The sequence below is a fragment of the Berghia stephanieae genome, chromosome 15 (assembly GCF_034508935.2).
Source record: "Berghia stephanieae isolate SIO BIC M18660-M18661 chromosome 15, UCSD_Bste_1.3, whole genome shotgun sequence".
Lineage (NCBI taxonomy): Eukaryota > Metazoa > Mollusca > Gastropoda > Nudibranchia > Aeolidiidae > Berghia > Berghia stephanieae.
In genome coordinates, this window is record NC_088374.1 from 24,454,507 (window position 1) to 24,469,131 (window position 14,625).

General features: G+C 36.9%; 1 protein-coding gene across 5 annotated transcripts in view; it reads left to right on the plus strand.

The window, feature by feature from the left end:
• Positions 1-6,399: 6,399 nt before the first annotated feature.
• LOC144960444 (uncharacterized) overlaps positions 6,400-14,625 on the plus strand; it is a 23,992-nt gene continuing 15,766 nt past the window's right edge. Inside the window, exons 1-3 of one of the 5 annotated variants that reach the window (XM_078893526.1) lie at positions 6,400-6,620; positions 11,360-11,435; positions 13,066-13,121. The gene's annotated coding sequence lies outside the window, so the exon portion shown is untranslated. Of the gene's footprint in view, positions 6,621-9,702; positions 9,847-11,359; positions 11,436-13,065; positions 13,122-14,625 lie in introns of all 5 variants that reach the window. The other 4 variants (XM_078893529.1, XM_078893527.1, XM_078893528.1 and 1 more) reach the window with 4 other exon arrangements.

The window sequence follows — 14,625 nt, forward strand, 5'->3', positions numbered from 1 at the left end:
TAGCGACTGAATTTGATCATGGCACTTTACAAATGGTTCTTGACCGACATAATTAAGTGACATGTAGAACAAGACATGACGTCTGTTAGGCGATTTCAGAATTTATATTTCGACAGAGGCAACGCTGTTAACGGCTAGGTACTAAGTTTACACTATGACAGATTGTGAGTAAAGAGACTTTTCCAAGGACTCAGCTATACGCCACGGGAGGCTGGAACACAGGACCTTCCAACCACACCACAAAACCACATAACCGTACCCATATCAGAAGCCCAGATTGATTGACCCATTCAACAACCACAAAGAAGATCAAATCGATGAAAAATGAAGTCTCTCGCTATTTAAGATTTGTAATTTTACAAGTTGTTCATGAATACCATAGCTCACAATGGTACCCATTTCAAAATCTGTTACCTCCAACAATACCTGTCACGGCATTTGAGATTGGAGAATAAGATATTATTTGTGAATGTGGAGAGGGGAAGCAGGATGCCTCGCGTGTTTTGCAGGTTGACTGTACAACGTGCAATGAGCAATGAGAGACAGTTTGGTCTGAGAAGACCGTACGATAGCCGTAGCCAGAAAGACAGCGTGAGAGGGACGAAGAGAAGAAGAAGAAGAAGAAGAAGTAGAAGAAGAAGAAGAAGAAGAAGAAGAAGCAGAAGAAGAAGAAGAAGAAGAAGAAGAAGAAGAAGAAGAAGAACAAGAAGAAGAATGAATGAATGAATTATCATTAATATGGCCCGTATTTCTTATAGGAAAAAGGAGGAATGGTGGAATACTGAACTATAGAAAAATGTACATCCAATACATGTGTTTATAATCTGATTTATACAATTCAATTCAAAGGTTTATTTTAGTATTTCCAATCGATATAGGTAAAATCAATAATTAACCAAAAGAAACGACCAAATTATTATTATTATTATTATTATTATTATTATTATTATTATTATTATTATTATTATTATTATTATTATTATCATTTTAATGATAAGAAGAAGAAGAAGAAGAGAGGTGGGGGAATGTGAATAAAGAGCCTTTTTCAAGGACTCACTATGCGCCAGCGCGAGACTCAAACCCAGGACCTTCCGATCCGAAAGCGAGTGTCATACCACTAGACCACATAGCCGCACACTAATAATAATAATAATAATAATAATAATAATAATAATATAATAATAATAATAATATAATAATAATAATAATAATATAATAATAATAATAATAATAATAATAATAATAATAATAATAATAATAATAATAATAATAATAATAATAATAATAATAATGATAATAATAATACTTTATTCGTCCATAGGAAATAAGTGTATAAAACGAAAGTGCCTAAGCGAGGCTCTCAAACCCGGGAACCTCTGGGTCACAGTGCGATGCCTTATCCACTCCGCCACTTCGCCCTCTAGAATGTAGGTCAAGAAAATGTGGCGTTTCTTTCTTTTCACATATTTCCTTTTTCTTTTCTTTTTTTTTTTTTTTGTAATTAGATCTAACCTATATACCTACATGATGATAACAGTCAAAAATTGTCATTTCTTGTGGAATGACATTTTTCTGTCAACTCCAAGTAGATTTCTGTGTCACCGACTTGTTAATCTGACCCAAGCAGTGCGGGCCACGGAGATATGACAAATGGCCTTGACTATAACTTTGTCAGAAAACTGCTGGTGGGGTCGGTAGGGGTTAGTAAATTAGAGATTTAGAGTGAGAAAGAGAGGGACATAGAAATAAAGAGGGAGAGATAGATAAATAGATAGATAGATAGATAGATAGATAGATAGATAGATAGAGAGAGAGAAAGAAAGAGAGAGAGAGAGAGAGAGAGAGAGAAATAGAGAGAGGGGGAAAGATTTTAAAAAGAGAGGGAGAAAATGAGAGGGAGAGAGAGGGAGAGAGAGAGAGAGAGAGGGGGGGAGAGAAAGAAAGAGGGGGGGGAGAGTGACAGAGGGAGAGAAAGAGAGAGAGTGAAATGAGAGAGAGAAAGAGAGAGAGAGAGAGAGAGAGAGAGAAATAGAGAGTAAAAGAGAGAGAGAAAAAAAGAGAGACAAAGAGAGAGGGGGGAGAGAAGAAAAAAAAGAGAGAAAAAAAGAAAGAGAGAAAGAGAAAGAGAGAGAAAGAGAGAATAAGAAAGAGAGGGAGAACGTGACAGTGGGAGAGAAAGAGAGAGACAGAGACAGAGAGAAAGAGAGAGAAAAAGAGAGAAAAAATAGAGGGAGAGAGTGTTAGATGGAGACAAAGAGATAGAAAGAGAGAGAGAGAGAGGGAGAGAGAGAATAGAGAGAGAAGTAGAGAGTAAAAGAGAGAGAGAAAAAAAAAGACGAGACAAGGAGAGAGAAAGAGAGAAAGAGAGAGGGGGTGACAGACATATCAATAGAGAATCAGTGATTATCGAATTGAATAATTTTTGTTTTAATTTGCTATTCATCAGAACAATATTATTATTGCTTAACCCGTGAATGAGAATTCCAGAGACACATCGTATTGAAACATTTGGCCAAAAAAGTCATCCTTCAATTATCGACCGATTTAACCCTCTCCTTACCAGGCATTTTCATAATTTTCCACAAAACTTCACACAAAAAAAACAGACATTTCTGACTCAAACAGAAAATCAACAAGCACATTCCACACATAATAATGTTGTAAAATAGTTCTATAGCTCTATTACAGAATGTCACGTTTTCATAGCTGTAGCAAAAAGAATTGAAATCTGGATGAGAAAAGTGACGGTTGCATCGTAACAAATGTGACGATTTTCCAATAGGTGGTAAGGAGAGGGTTAAATGAAGCCAATCTTGGCAAAAACTCTCAAACCCGAACCTTTGTGAAGTCGTGAGATGTGTAATGAGGGCGGCTATGTGGTCTAACTGGTCTAGTGGTATGACACTCGCTTTCGGATCGGAACTTCCTGGGTTCGAGCTTCGCTCGCCGCATAATTGAGTCCTTGGAGAAAGCTCTTTACTAACATTCTCTCACCGTACTCAGGTGTAAAATGAGTACCTGGCTGTTAACAGCGTTGTCTCTGTCCGAAAAAAAAATGTAATATCGCTTAACAGGCGTCATGTCTCGTCCTACATGTTAAATGTTGCTTTGGTCAGGGACCCCTTGTAAAGCGCCTTGAGCACGCTTATTGGATATTGCGCTATATAAAAGCTCTTTTGTTTTAATGAGTACTCGATCAGTAGCAATATTGTCTCTGTCGAAACAATCTGTAATGTCGCCCTACAGGCGTCATGTCATGTCCTATGCTACATTGTCGAGTTATGCTGTTTTATAGTGAACCCTTGCAAACCGCTTTACACGGTGTTTCAAGCCAACAACAACACACTATTAGATAAGACATGACGCTTGTAAGAATCTAGTATAATTTATTTTACACATAAACAACGCTATGACCGTCTAGATACCCATTTTATACCTGAGTATGGTGAGCGAATTTGATTAAAAAGCCTTTTAATATGGATCGACATTCTGCCGTCGAGAGCGGGATTCGAACCAAGTACTACAGGTAAGAATCCGTATACTATAAAGGATGTAAAGCCGTATCAGAATTAAAGATCTAGACTACGTTATTTGGTGTGGCTATGTGGTCTAGTGGTATGACACTCGCTTTCGGATCGGAAGGTCCTGGATTCAAGCCTCGCTCGCGCATAGTTGAGTCATTGGAGAAAGGGTTGCCAGTTTGGCATTTTTACTGCCAAATTGTCCAAATTTGGCACTTTTTGATTGTCGTTGGCAGGAAAGCAATTCGGTTGGCAAGTTGGCACTTTTTTGGCATTTTTTTGGGACAGAGAAAATTAATATAATATTCATATATATTTATTATATATAATTAAAAAGAAAGAGCGTGTCAAATCTTACCTTTCAATTCCCAGTATTTGCATGTTCGTTTTGTGATTTCGTTCTCACATAAATTTTATTATTTGGCGACAACAAACACAAATCTGGCTTCGGCCTTTCTGGTTTCAGTCTTAATTCTTTGACAGGTTTTGAAAAGGAGAGTGAAACTGTTAGGTCTAATTAATGTAGCTTCGAGTTTGATATGTCTTTGGTGTTTTACGAGTCATAGTAGTCAACACCAGGTAAGCCAGCCTTTTGTTTATTCTTGAATTTACACGTGTAATATTTCACTATTATGAGTATGTGTAACGAAAATCCCTATTTTGAAAGGTTTGGCAAGTTTTCGAAGCATTTGGCAAGTTTTTATCACATATTTGGCAAGTTGTCCTGAAAAAAACTGGCAACCCTGCTTGGAGAAAGCTCTTTACTCACATTCTCTCACCATACTCAGGTGTAAAATGAGTACCTGGCCGTTAACAACGTTGTCTCTGTCCAAAAAAATTGTAACACTGTTAACACTAACAGGCGTCGTTTCCCGTCCTAAATGTTAAATGTTCCTGTTGGCCAGGAACCCTTTTTAAAGCGCTTTGAGCACATTTAATGGATATTGCGCTATATAAAAGCTCAATTTAAATTTATTTTTTAAGAAAAGCGTTGTGTCAGTTAACGGCAGCCAGTGACAGTAGCGGTCACCAGGACCACGAAAACAATAATAAATACAATGGGCGAAATGTCATCAGTAGCGGCACATAACTTAGATTTCACGTGGGGCACGTCAGGCCGTAGACTTCACAGACTTATATTTCACGTGGGGCACGTCAGGCCGTAGACTTCACAGACTTGGAGTGGAGGATGGCACATAGCTTAGATTTCACGTGGGCACGTCAGGCCGTAGACTTCACAGACTTAGATTTCACGTGGGGCACGTCAGGCCGTAGACTTCACAGACTTAGATTTCACGTGGGGCACGTCAGGCCGTAGACTTCACAGACTTGGAGTGGAGGATGGCACATAGCTTAGATTTCACGTGGGCACGTCAGGCCGTAGACTTCACAGACTTAGATTTCACGTGGGGCACGTCAGGCCGTAGACTTCACAGACTTGGATTTTACGTGGGCACGTCAGGCCATAGACTTCACAGACTTGGAGTGGAGGATGGCACATAACTTAGATTTCACGTGGGCACGTCAGGCCGTAGACTTCACAAACTTGGAGTGGAGGATGGCACATAGCTTAGATTTCACGTGGGCACGTCAGGCCGTAGACTTCACAAACTTGGAGTGGAGGATGGCACATAACTTAGATTTCACGTGGGCACGTCAGGCCGTAGACTTCACAGACTTGGAGTGGAAGATGGCTCATTCGTCAAAATTGCATCACAATACAAACTTGGGCTGCTTTTGTTTTTAAATATAGAGCAATATCCCCTAAACGTGCTCAAGGCGCTTTACATGGGGCCCCTGGTCAACAGCAACACGTAACATGTTGGACGAGACATGACGCGTGTTTAGAGATATTACAATATTTTATTTCCGACACGGACAACGCAGTTAACAGTCAGGTGCTCGTTTTTCACCCGACTAGAGTGGGAAATCACCAATTTGCCCTCAGCATGATCCAAAGTGTTCCAAAGACCTCAATGATTAGGTGATTTGATGGAAATAAACTTTCCTTTTCAACAAGATATATGTGACTTCCCGTCTCAAAACGGTATTATGTCGGGATGATTCAAACCCCAAAAAGTGAATTTAGAGATAGATTGATGAGAAATTTGACCTTAGAAGATTTTGCAATGCAAGAAATATACTCCACCATAACGTACAGAAATTAAACCCAAGTTGGATATTTATGGCTATGAATTCAATTTCCCTTGCCGAGTGGATCCCGACATAATACCGATTCGATACGATGGGTCATATATTGGGTCAAAAGGGCGAATGCCGTCTATAACTGGAGCCAATAATTCGTATTTCTACGAGTTTTTCGAAGTTCTAGGCAGGTTGGGAAGTGACAACTTAGCCATAAATCAAATTCTGGTATACACAATTTTCGGGGTCCCGATAGCTCAGTTGGTAGCGCACTCGTTTTACATGCAAGGGGACCAAGATCGATCCAGGATGCAGTCGATATTTTTTTCTGACGCCCCCCTCCCCAGCCTGTTCACCCAGCAGTGAATGGGCAGCTGAGTCTATTAGATTTGGCGGAAAGTATTTTACGATCGACTAGCGTCCTATCTAAACGTTATCAATTAATGTCTACTGTCCGTTTCACGCTATAGAAACCGGGATAAGCTCCGGCTCCATGAGCCCAATGGCTCTATACACCATCTTGAGCAACATGATGACAGACAGGCATACGTTGTAGTTCACTATATTATGATTTAGTCCGACAAGATACTTGAACCCCGTGTCGCCACTGACAGTTATCATCCGCAGGAGATCCATGCAGGTCCACGAGGGGATCGGACACCCAGGTGAATCTTTGTGTGATCAGGACACAAGCGGATTATCCCCCTTTGCATGCTTCCTGCCGTGATGACGTCAGAGTTTTCTTTCCTTTGTGCACGGAAAGAATTACACTATCAAAATCTCTCTGTTTGTAAGTGTATATAAGTTGAAGTCGCTCCACGAAACTTCATTGTTCATAACATTAATACTACTATCGTTCTTCTGCATGTGAGCAAAGAAGTCCGTTTAACCGGGAACCGCATTTTATTTATATCTATAGAGAATTGGAGGGCGAAATACGTTTTTATTCTAAAGGTAAGACATAATTCAGTTGTTTTGATTTGCTTTGTTTTGGTTATTTTTTGTTTTTCGTTATTTTTTATGTTTTGAGAGAAGAAAGGGGGCGGGTGGAAATATGACTGTGTTTGGTTTACTGATAGTGTGATTTATTTCTCGCTGCATTTATAAAGTGTTTGCTTCTTTAGCTACATATTTATGTTTCCATCGGTTGAAGTATATATTTATTAACTCATTCATTCATTTATTGATTCATTTATTTATTTATTTGTATATATATATAATATATATATATATATATATATATATATATATATATATATATATATATATACATCCAGTTGCTGAATTATATTTCAATTTATATCGTAGTATCAAGAATTTGCTTACTACTTAAAACAATAATCTATAGATAAATATGAAACCTTTAAAAAAGAATTAATGTGCCATGTCGAAAAATGGTGTTGAAGCGCTATATAAGTGTTGTATATAATGTGATGTTTAGCTGCAAGTGAATGAGTGATGAACAAAATTGAACATAACATATCCGATAATGAAAGAAATACCAAACACTGAACGTTTCGGGCTCAAAACCCATCTTCAGCCGATGATAACAAAACAAAAAAGAAAAAGAAACATTACAATATCGCTTAAAATCAAGACAGATCGCGGGAAAAAATATTTCATGGAGAAGAACACAGTAGAAACCAGTGCGGGGGGGGAATAGAAAGAAGATGATGGAGGTGGTTTGGACGCACCCTTAGAAAGAATGACTCCACTATAACAAAGAAAGTATTGGACTGGAACCCTCAGGGCAGAAGATCAAGGGGAAGGCCACAAGGAACATTGAGAAGAATTTAAGAAGCTGATATACAGAGAAGTGGTAAGATCTGGAATGAGATTTTTTTTAAAGTTATCTCAAGATAGAGAGCAGGGCAGGAAACTGTCTGTGGTCGTTACTCTGATCCCAGGTGAAAAGGTCAATGATGATGATGATGATGATGATGATGATGATGATGATGATGATGATGGTGATGATGATGATGATGATGATGTACAACTATTACAGTTTTTAACCAATTTTGAATATTTCATAATCTCAGAGAATCTCTGTCAATGTTGACCTTGTTCTCGGTCCGAACATCCACTAAATGTCAAAACCTGTATATTATCCCAGCCCTCTCATTGGAAAACGCTATCATTTCTTAGTAAATACGTAATCGTTGAATAATGCTTTGAACGCGCGGGAGAAAAAAAAAATATTCAACGATTGCAGAATATTTGCGGACATTTTATTGGTGTCAAAATAGGTGTAAAAGACAGCTGATTGGTAATTATAAATAATCTTTTGGTGCGCATGAATACAAATTCAACGTTTTTAGTTTTGGGTCAAATTGTCATTCAAGCAGTAGGAGAAAAATACAAATTATGGTGAATAGAAGTACTAATACCATACCATTTGGTTACAAATTGTTTAATAATATTGCCTAGAGGGGTAGAATGAACGTATTCTTTCATGTCTTTGTATTTATTAAACACGTTGTATTTTTATCCTGCAATAACACATACTCGTAAGCTCGTTGTGTTACAGGGCACGATAAAAATAACTCGTGTAATAAAGACAAAGAGATGAAAGAATCGTGTATTATTTCATCTCTAATGACTTGGATGACAACAATGTATGTCACGGAAAATGATGATGGCGACAGTGACTTCGACTTTGACTTTGTGAATAGCACGGCATCAGTCACAGGAAATGGAATGGATGAGACGTCTACTTATATTCATGTCTGACATCCAATTATCCTCATGGGCCTAGTTTAATATTCTTTCTAATGGACACTATTTTGTGTCTTTTTTTTTTAGATTTCCATTTCAACAGTAAACCCGTGAGGAATTAATTGGGTTATCAGACCTGCAAATAAGTGCACGTCGGATGGATCCAAACAGAATGTTAGCCAGAAAACTCGACCTTCGATTATAGATAATTAAAATATAATTCCCTTTTTTCGTCCCAAAGGGGAAATTTGTCTTTTGGGTCTTTTGGGTCTATTCCAAGGAATGACTGCAATACCCGGGCGTCAGCCGTCTGTGCAGCGCCGCAAACTGAGCTCGGGCGAGATGACTTGCCCAAGGCCACACAGCGCAGCGAGTAGTCGAGTGAGTGAGGTACCTTTCGAGTACGAATCAAAGATCGTACTGTTGAACCACACTCCCCCATGATTGACCGTCTCGTCAAAAACGCGTTAACGCTTGGGACTCGAGAAAGTGAAAGTCATACCACTTTCGGATCGGAATGTCCTGGGTTCGAGCCTCACTCGTCGTATAGTTGAGTCCTGTGAAACAAGGCTCTTTACTCACATGCTCTCTCGGTACTCAGGTGTCAAATGAGTACCTGACAGCGTAGTCTCTGCCCGAAAAATTTTAATATCGCCTGACAGGCATCATGTCTCGTTCTACGTGTTTTGTGTTGCTGTTCGTCAGGGACCCCTTGTAAAGCGCTTTGAGCACGATAAGTGGATATTGCGATGTATAAACGCTCGTGTTTTTTTTTGAATAAATCAACGAACTCCTACATATGAGAGCTTTAAGAGTGTAGCTATGTGGCCTAGTGGCATGACACTCGTGTTCGGATCGGAAGGTCCTGGGTTCGAGCCTCGCTCGTCGCATAGTTAAGTCCTTTTGAAAAAAGAAAAAAGGCTCCTTACTAACAATCTCTCACAATACTCAGGTGTCAATTGAGTACCTGGCCGTTAAGAGCGTTGTCTCTGTCTAAGATAATTGTAGTATAGCCTATCGTCATGTCTCTTTCTACATGCTACATGTTGCTGTTGGTCAGGGACCCTTTGTAAAGCGATTTGAGCACATTTAATAGGTATTGCTCTATAAAAGAGCTTAAGTTTTTTGGGGGTTTTTTTGTTGTTGTTGTTTTTTTTTTGTTTTGTTTTTTTGGGGGGGGGGGGGGGGGGGGGATTTAAACATGAGATCATTCTAATCGATCCTTCATCGAAGGCCGAGTTTGCTGGCCAAAATTTTTCAAAGGTATTTTTTGAAAGTAAAGCGCTTCAGACTTCTACTATTCTTATCTTGGATACGGTAGCATTCAACATGGAGTAGAAATCCCCCCAGATAAACATCGGACTTGAAGCGGGTGCGAGGGTTGTTGACCTTTGCCATTTCACCTCCCATGGCGAATCCCATGACAAATAAACAGAGGGCCAGAGCTGGATTTGCTTGATAAGGTGTAAGTATTGAAGTATCTCCCACTGCTGCATCGAATTGGATTCAGTAGTCTGATGTCACGCCGCCCGGCAACGGCGGCCATCTTGGTTCTAAACAAAGAAAATCATTACTTTTTATTCTTCATGCTGGCTAGAACTTTTCATATGCCTTGTGACCAGAATGTGTAAAAGTCAAAATATGATCAAGTTTATGGGGTTTTTTTTTTTTTCCTCTGGATACGCTTTTATGCCCGCCGGAGAAATATTTTATACGCCATTGTTCCGATAGTTTAGAGCCAGTGTTACTAAGTTACCATGCGTCATTAGGAAGGAAGTGACGTTACGACTGTTGATGAGTATTACTATGAAACAGGCGCATTTTAGATTAAATAAAATTAATAAAAATTAAATAATAATTTTTTTATACAATAATAAAAAATTAAAAAATAATAATAAAATAAATAATGAAATAAATAAAATTCCATTTATTCATCCCATAGGGGACATTTGTTTCTAGGATCTATTCCAATGGAAGACTGTAATAACCCAGGCGTCAGCCGCAGTGCAGCGCGGTAAATTGAGCTAGAGCGAAGTACATTGCTCAAGGCGGCACAGAGCAGAGGAGTTTGATCGAAATCGGAACATTTCGGGTTCGAAGCAAAGACCGTACCGCTGAGCCACGGTTGCTGTCCTTGAAAAATGTTCACAAGAAAATTCGTCCTTCAAATATCGATCGATTAATATGACGTTAATCTTGTCTCAATCAAACCTGGAGCTTTATATAGCGCAATATCCACTAACTAAACGCGCTCACAGCGCTTTGAAATTAAACCCGAGACCTCCTTGATTTTTCAGTTGAAATGGTCAGATATAGGAGACATTTAGACGTTTCAGTTAATGGATATGTATATATATGGGGGCGAAGTGGCCAAGTGGTTCAGGCATTGCACTGTGACCCGGAAGGACCCATGTTCGAGCCCCGCTTCGGGCACTTTCGTTTTTTTTTGTTGAGCAAAATTATTAACCACCAATTTGGTCACTTGGACAACATGGGTGATTTCTGTTGACATCAGACATCTTGTTTGATGAGTTATCTATATTCCTTCGTGGAATGCCTAGGCGACGATTTCTTATGATGTCGTGGCGAAAAAGGCATATATATATATATATATATATATATATATATATATATATATATATATATATATATATATATATTATATATATAAAATATATATATATATATATATATATATATAATAATATAAAATATATATATATGCTTCAAGCTACTTACATACACACAGACACACACACACACACACACATTTATAAATACACACATATATATATATATATATATATATATATATATATATATATTATATATAATAATATTTATAAATGTGTGTGTGTGTGTGTCTGTGTGTATGTAATTAGCTTGAAGCACACAGAGTGAGCACTCTTCGACAGTTTCTTAGGAACGAGAACTATTTTGTATTCTCACATCGTTTGTTGTCTTTTCTCCTCCTCCAGCGTTGTTTCTACCATCTGTACGTGAGATCATCAGTGCTGTAGGAGGAAACAAAACAAAAACAATCAAACAAACGAGGTGAGAATACTTAATTATATTGAGGCACAAAGGGCATCCATCAGACCTCTCCATTGTTTGGCATATCGACTGCTTTTGCAGTGGCTGTATTGAGGGACACGCCTTCGACAGGTTTTTCTTTTTTATTTCCCTCGCTTTCTCTTCCCATCTGATGTCCAGTATAGGGCGGGCTGTCTCGGGAAATGATCTATTCCCATCTGATGTCCAGTATAGTGATGTCTCGGGAAGAGGTCTGTTCCCATCTGATGTCCAGTATAGGGCTGTCTCGGGAAGTGTTCTCTTCCCATCTGTTGTCCAGTATAGGGATGTCTCGGGAACTGATCTCTTCCCATCTGATGTCCAGTAAAGGGCTGTCTCGGGAAGTGACCACAAGACTACAAAGAAAAGAGGCACACAAAAAAGAGGCCTGTCATTGCGTTCGATTATCAGACCTTCAAATTTGGGCACATTGACGTAGACATAATGTCTTGCATAGTCAAGTTCCTGGAAAAGGCTCTTTACTCACATTCTCTCACGGTACCCAAGTGTAAAATGAGTACCTGGCCATTAACAGCGTAATCTCTGTCCTAAAATAATTGTAATATCGGCTGTAAAATCGTCAGGTCTCTTTCTATCTACATGTTACGTGTTGCTGTTAGTCGGGAGCCTTTAGTAAAGCGCTTTGAGCACATTTAGTGCATATGTCCCGTTAATAGCCCTGTCTCTGCCCGGAAAAACAGTGTATATGTTTCATCTTATATATTAATTTTGGTTGGCTAAGGAGTCCTCGTAATCCACTTTGAGCACGTTAAGTGGATATTGCGCTGTATAAAAATATTGAACTTTTTATATAGCGCAATATCCACTAAACATGCTCAAATTGCTTTACAAGGGATCCTGTCCAACAGCAACATTTAACATTTAAGAAAAGACATGACGCCTGTAAGGCGATATTATAATTTTTTCGGACAGAGACAACACTGTTAACGGCCAGGTGCTCATTTTACATCTGAGTAAGGTTAGAGAATGTGAGTAATGAGTCTATTCCAAGGACTCAACAATGCGCCGAACGAGCCTCGAACCCAGAACCTTCCGACACGAAAGCTAGTATCATACCACAAGACCACATAGCCGCACAAAAGCTGGAAAAAAATTATTTTTAACCAATTTTACGGCCAAAATGAAAAATGCGACTTGGCCATATTATTTGTCTGAATGGCAGTCGTGATAATAGTGGGAGAATATCAATGGAAGCAAACAGTGATAAGATATGGACTGTAATATATACATGCGATCCTCAAATCTATAATATTGTTATCATTATTATCATAAAATGAAGAATTGGCATTGATTCATAAGCCGTTGTACTTTGAAAAAACGCCTCTTATTCCAGCCCTCTCCCTAAATAGTCACGCGTTATGATAATGATATCGGTAATATGTTTTCGGTAATAATTTGTTACGTCAGATTTAAATCGTTACAATTCACTAAACATTAGATTCTTTAAAAAGAAGTATCTATCATCTACGTGATTTTGAACATGTCTTTTTTTCAAAGATGACGAAAGAAGAAGTCAAAATTCATTGAGGGGCAGAATAAAAGATTTATTACACTCTTGCTTTTTAGCATTCTAACTTTGATCCCAAAACAGACTTGCAAGCTCGTGCAGCGGTTGGTAACACGTCCGGAATTCCAAAGACCAAGAGTGTAAGAATCGTATAATCTTAAATTTTTGCTGAATACATCTTTTTTTTAATTAATCACTTAAAACAGTTAACTGTCGTGTTCTGGAGAAATGAGTATTTTAAAATTTGGTCTGAAATCTTGTTCTTCAAACATCGATCTATAAAAATGAAATTATCCACGTCCAAGGTTTGAGAGGTTTTTTTCCAAAAATGATGGCCAAATAAATTGGACGAGTTTTGTAGCCAAATTGTGAAATAGTCGTTTTACCATAGTACGTTAGATAACTGTCTATAATAGATGAAACAAATCAATCCTAGACTTTTCAAACAGGTCTTTGACTGGAATTCCAAATTTTAAACTAACTGATAAATCAAAATTCATTTGAAAAGATCGATATTGAATGGAAAGTGGTTTTCTTAATAAAATACATATAAATATATATATATATATATATATATATATATATATATATATATATATTATATATATATATATATATATATATATATATATATATATATATATATATATATATATGAGCGTTAGTAGGTACTTGTAGGTACGAGGGTGCACGAAAATTTAGGTTAGAACATATAGAAATAAATAAATTCACTCACGTATTTTTAAGCCAAAACGAACGTTTTCATGTCCTTATTTTCCGCAGTATACATATATATATATATATATATATATATATATATATATATATATATATATATATATATTTATATATCATTATGAGTGTTGGTGGGTACTTGTAGGTACGAAAGTGCTCGATAATGGTGGTTAGAGCTAATATATAATGTAAATTTACATTATATATTTATATATATATATATATATATATATATATATATATATATATATATATATATATGCGTGAGAGAGAGAGTGTTTGTGTGTGTGTTTGTGTGTTTTGGCTTTACTATTTGTTTTTTAAAAGTAGTAGTAGTAGTAATAATAATAATAATAATAAAATAATAATAATAATAATAATAATAATAATAATAATAATAATAATAATAATAATAATAATAATAATAATAATAATATTATTATTATTATTATATTAATATTATCATTATATTATTATTATTTTTTAAATTATTATTATTAATAATAATAATGATTTATTTATCTATCCGTTTATTTATTTATTTATTTATTTCATATTTTCGAAAATTCTTTTAGAAAAATGTGGTGGGTATATTTAATCCAATACGTATTTTTGCACCTATATTATGACAAAGCACTAGTTAGAAAAGAATAAATTCAGTAGTAAAATCTATAGTATTAAGGAAAAAAATGAGATAAATGAATACTTCGTTATGGACTTTAGATTGTGTTCAGATTCGCGAGGAAATGTATAGATAGAACGAAGTTGACGTCACTCAAGTCTTTGTTCTTGTTTTTTTTTTTTGTTTGTTTTTTGCCATCCATTTTTTATGAGTAATTCTCACAAATCTTTATTAACCAGACTATAACCGTTCAAGTTTACACATAGATTTGTGTATTGGTCCCATAC